Below are 5,632 nucleotides of genomic sequence, written 5' to 3' on the forward strand. Positions count from 1 at the left end.
CACACCCCAGCCATGAGCTGTGCCTTTGCTCAGGAAACACAAAGAGACTAACTCCATGAAAATAAACCACTAACGCTGCTTACAATAATGAAAGGTAGGAATATGCTGTGAATTCCCTTTACTTAATGGTTCACGTTCATGATCCTGAAACATAATAGATCCCTGAGCTTTTGTCACAAGTCTCTGACACATGCAATAACATTTCTATTGCCAATACACTAAAAGTTAATACAGGAGAAATTTCATTAAGAACTGGGTTTATGCTCTGAAATTGTAAAAAAAAAAATTTCCTGTTTTTTTCTTAGGTTAAGTTGGAATATTTTTATTTATGTTTTGAGATGAATATTTCTCACTTTTTCATCAGGTGAAGGTTAAGCATTTTGCTGTTCTTTCTGAGGTGAATTTTGAACATTTTGCTCATCTTCATCACTTGAATTTTGTGCATTCAGCAAAGCAAAAGTAACACAGAGAAAAGCAAGAGCAAAACAGGAATCCAAAGTAGCATCATCAGGTAGCTCCTCTTGGGCACCTTCCCTTCAGGTTCCACTTTTCTCCGAGGGGGTGGGCCACTATCAACACTACCTCCATTGCCAGCTGTCAGGCAGTCAGGGGGGTCCCACTCAGAGCTGCAGTGGCAGTGATGTTTATTGTTGCGGACCCCCCTCATATTGCAGGTCTCAGGTGAACAAGAACTGTTCCAAAGTGACATAGGAACACACCGCCTGCGGATGCACACATGCTCTGCACCACACTCTGTGCCAGCTTTCACATCACCTATATCAGGTATGGTCATCCCAAAATGATAGTCGGTACTCCAGCAGGTGACACCATTGATGCGAGTCCAATGCACAGCAGAATGATCTTTCAAAAGAGGAATTTTTGTCACGTTTGCACACTGAACTCTCTCACAAAGGATATCCAAGATATTACATTTTAAATATGTAGTGGCATTAAAATTACAGTGATCAATACAGTTGCCATGGGTGTTCATTTCTCTGTAGCAATTCTCATATGTTTTCCCAACTTTTTGCCAAAAATTTGCTCACACTCATCATCACAGATGTGACATCTCTTTTCGTAGCAGTAGCCACCACCCATGCAACAGATACCTGCACATGCACATCTGCCAGACAGCTACAGGAAATTCCATTGCACCACTCTGGAAGATCACATTGTCCTTTTCTCTACAGACTGTGCCCGATGGCATGAACTGGCAGTCTTTGCAGCAAAGCCCAAAAGCACAAGCAGCCCCAGGCTTCAGAGTGCAGTTTGTCACAGCACAGACCTTCTGTGCACAGTTTTAAGGATCCACAGTCACACTGCTGTCCTTCCACCACACCATTCTCACATGGCTTTAGCACAAAGATGTCTTCTGGTTTTTTTCCCAAGTGCACATAGTTTTTATATACAGTGGTTCAGAGGAAGGAAAAACTGCATTTGCTGAATTAATCTGTTTTCTTTCTTTCTGAAAACATTATGCACTTCTCCTTGGTTCATTTACAGGTGTCAGTATCAGGAGCAATACCTGAATTATAACCAACTTCATGTTACACAATTATTGCAAAATAAAATGTGTTGGACATGTATGTATTAACTGCACAATGTGATTTGTAATTACACACTGTCGCAAGATTGCCTATGCAGATAAATCTAGTAAATTTGCACCTCACAGAAAAATGTGCAGCATTATGATGAAGGCAGGTATTAAGGTTCCCTTTCTTCCAATTACAAAATGAAGAAAAGCAACAAAATATACCAACTCCTTCCATGTAGTTTCTGTTACTCCAGATTGCAATGACAGATGTACACACGTCCAGCTCCACTGATTTATAAGGGATATTTACTTCATGGACAATACCAAGTACGTAGTTTTACACAGCTGAGAAAGAAATTTTTCATTGTTCAACACCACTGTCATTTCAATAATCCATTTGTAGGTTGACCAGCCCTCATAGGGCTGATAGCTTCACATCAGAGTGGAATTTTCACTCTCTTGAAGCTTCGACTGTTGTGCTTTTTTTCCTTCTCTTANCAAAGAAGAAATGCAACGTGAAGATTCCCATTCCCCATGTGACAGAGCAGAGCAAAAAGGGTAAGGAGGTTGGAGTTGAGGGACAGCAAATTAAAACACACACACACCCCAGCCATGAGCTGTGCCTTTGCTCAGGAAACACAAAGAGACTAACTCCATGAAAATAAACCACTAACACTGCTTATAATAATGAAAGGTAGGAATATGCTGGGAATTCCCTTTACTTAATGGCTCACGTTCATGATCCTGAAACATAATAGATCCCCGAGCTTTTGTCAAAAGTCTCTGACACATGCAATAACATTTCTATTGCCAATACACTAAAAGTTAATAAAGGAGAAATTTCATTAAGAATTGGGCTTATGCTCTGAAATTGTAAAAATTTTTTTCCTGTTTTTTTCTTAGGTTAAGTTGGAATATTTTTATTTATGTTTTGAGGTGAATATTTCTCACTTTTTCATCAGGTGAAGGTTGAGCATTTTGCTGTTCTTTCTGAGGCGAATTTTGAACATTTTGCTCATCTTCATCACTTGAATTTTGTGCATTCAGCAAAGCAAAAGTAACACAGAGAAAAGAAAGCAAAACAGGAATCCAAAGTGGCATCATCAGGTAGCTCCTCTTGGGCACCTTCCTTTCAGGTTCCACTTTTCTCCGAGAGGGTGGGCCACTATCAGCACTACCTCCACTGCTGGCTGTCAGGGGAGGGGTCCCATTCAGAGCTGCAGTGGCAGTGATGTTTATTGTTGCAGACCCCTCTCATATTGCAGGTCTCAGGTGAACAAGAACTGTTCCAAAGTGACATAGGAACACACCGCCTGCGGATGCACACGTGTTCTGCACCACACTCTGTGCCACCTTTCACATCACCTATATCAGGTATGGTCATGCCAAAATGGTAGTTGGTACTCCAGCAGGTGACACCATTGATGCGAGTCCAATGCAGAGCAGAATGATCTTTCAAAAGAGGAATTTCTGTCACATTTGCACACTGAACTCTCTCACAAAGGATATCCAAGATATTACATTTTAAATATGTAGTGGNTGAGAGGCTGAGAGTGCCAATCTTGCACCATCTGAATAGGAGCAGAAATACACCCAGCCAGAGCAGGAAAAGAATGATCCCCACAGGTGCCAGGGCCTCACCCACAGCTATTATGGAGCCACCATGATGGAGCTGTTGATAAGAGTGAAAGACGGGGGTGCCGGAGTCTCTGCTGATCTTTCTGCTCCCTTTGAGTTGGGTGTATACAGCATTGATCTTCAGCTGTCTGTCTTCAGGCAGAGTCAATCAGTCAGAACACAGAACTGAAAGAAAAAGAGACAGCTGGCATTATAAGTGGGCCAGGATGGAGGAAAAAGAGCAGGGAGTAGGTTCAAAGGGATTAGTGTTTGCCTAAAGACATGACTCAACATACTGCACAGGATTTGCTCTTACATACTGGTGAGGCACAGTCAGACTGTGGGTGTACAAAAGAATGACAATTGGCCACAGGTTGATAGTTACTGAACCCGAAGGGCAAATGGATTCATTAAACTGTTCTCTAAATATATGTCTATTTGTGAACATGTCCACAATAAATTTCAAACAAAAGGGTCTTAATGGAATGGTGAACATATATCTTGTTTGGATGAGGGAATCTTGATTTACACATGTTGACTTGGAATAAATGGCAATAGTTCTTCATTTCAATTTTAAATGAATAATTATGTGATCACATTGCACAGAAGAGATATATTAAAAATTTTATATTATTTTTATGGCCCTTCATACAAGGGGAAATCAAAAAGTTCATGCAAAGATTCATATTACCTCTTAATTTCATTTTCCCACAAACTTTTTGAAGTATAGTTCCTTGCATATTGTTCTGAGCAACGAATCATTACTTGTCCTCTCTTCATCCCAAACAAGCAGACTGCAAAGTGTTAAAGCATCAATTGACTTTCAGAATGATTATTATCTATTGTAATGGATACCTTCATTTAATAAAACAATAAACAGTAGTGGAATTCATGGGGGAGCACCTTGGGTTGATAGACAGAATTTACTCAAAGGTGTCCACATTGGATTATACTCCTAAGAAAGGTAACATTTTTCAAAGCATTGGCCATATAAAATGAAAAGCATATCGAAGTAGCTGGGAAAGTAACAGCTGGAGATGGGAAATATTGAAGGCAAAACCAAGTGCCTGCAGAAATGAAAAGGAAATCAGTGAACCCCCAAAATAGGGAGGAAAGCTTTGGGGAAGGTCATGTTGCTGTGCTGGGGCAAAGGCATCAAGATCTCTGTCATTTTTAGGAGTGTAAAGTAACCAGCTCGTAAGATCAACCTTCACATATATTTACCTCATAAATAAAATTATGTAGACATATCTCACATAAAAATACAAGTACAAAATTACCTAAATAATACAAATGTATTATCACTTACTTGTGGAAATGAGAAATCTGGTTCTAGCACAGGACTTGGCTGGCAATACTGATTTGCAGCTTGGTTTGTGAATAAAACATGAATAGAACCACATAATATGCAGACGCTATGCTGCACACTTGGGAAACATAAATGAATGATACAGGCCTAAAAAGGTTAATAGGCTAGAACATAAATGTAGGCAGAGGTTTGGGGCAAAGATATACTCCAGGCATCTATAAAAATTGCATTCAATGTTTTACATATAAAATGCCTATTTTTATGTAGCTAGTGAGAGTACCCACAGTCTTCATCAGATTATTATGGTAATCAGATCATTAAAGTAATGAGATTAAGAACTGCTAGCCTAGTTGGAAAATAAAGAAAACAGAGGAATACCAGGAGGGATCTAAAATACATGGTCAAATACCACTTCCCATAGTAGGTCACATAAAAATAAAAGATGCCAGATTCAGCATCTGCCATGTCCTGGACCCTGGACACATTTCTCCTTAATTTTTCTTTTATCTAGATTCTAAGTTTTTTGACCCTGGAAGCATTTTCCTGTCACTGATGGAATCTTCCTTTCCTGAAAGGCAACAACCACCTCTTCTCCATTCACACTTCCCTCCATAGAGTCCTTATTTTGACTTGGTCTTATACAGATTTGTATCTCAACAAGTGCAGTCCACAGAGGGGAATTTTCCATTCTCAGAATCCCCAGATGCCCTGCAGAACAGATGTTTGGTCATCATTTGCTTTGACTTCCAAACCAGAAAAGTGGCAGCCATCTCATGTCCATTACTTACCCTTCTTCCTATTCTTACACCAACATTCCAAATCAATCCTGCACAAACCACAAAGAACTGGGTGTATGATTTACTACTTTCTTCTCTGCCAATAATTTCGTCCATAGTCTCACTGTGTTTACCAAGCCTGTGGTCAACCCACACAGCACACAGTTGTTTTTTTGTTTTGTTTCGGTTTGGTTTCTCTTCCTATACAACTCATTTTTAATGATCTTCAGCAATCGACATACGGCCATATCCTTTGACCGTTCTAACTCTTATACAGTCATGCTCTGCTTAATGACATTTCAGTCAGCAACAGACCACATATACTAAGGTGGTTCCATAAGATTATAATGACACTGAAAATTTTCTATCACTTAGTGATGTCCTAGCTGTCATAAC

The 5,632-nt window shown here is 39.7% G+C and overlaps 1 pseudogene; it reads right to left on the minus strand.

Annotated features, from left to right (window-relative positions):
* Positions 1-445: 445 nt before the first annotated feature.
* Positions 446-5,353, minus strand: LOC103596002 (annotated as a pseudogene).
* Between the last annotated feature and the right edge of the window lie 279 nt (positions 5,354-5,632).

This window comes from Galeopterus variegatus, unplaced genomic scaffold (assembly GCF_000696425.1).
Source record: "Galeopterus variegatus unplaced genomic scaffold, G_variegatus-3.0.2 Scaffold1911, whole genome shotgun sequence".
Classification (NCBI taxonomy): domain Eukaryota; kingdom Metazoa; phylum Chordata; class Mammalia; order Dermoptera; family Cynocephalidae; genus Galeopterus; species Galeopterus variegatus.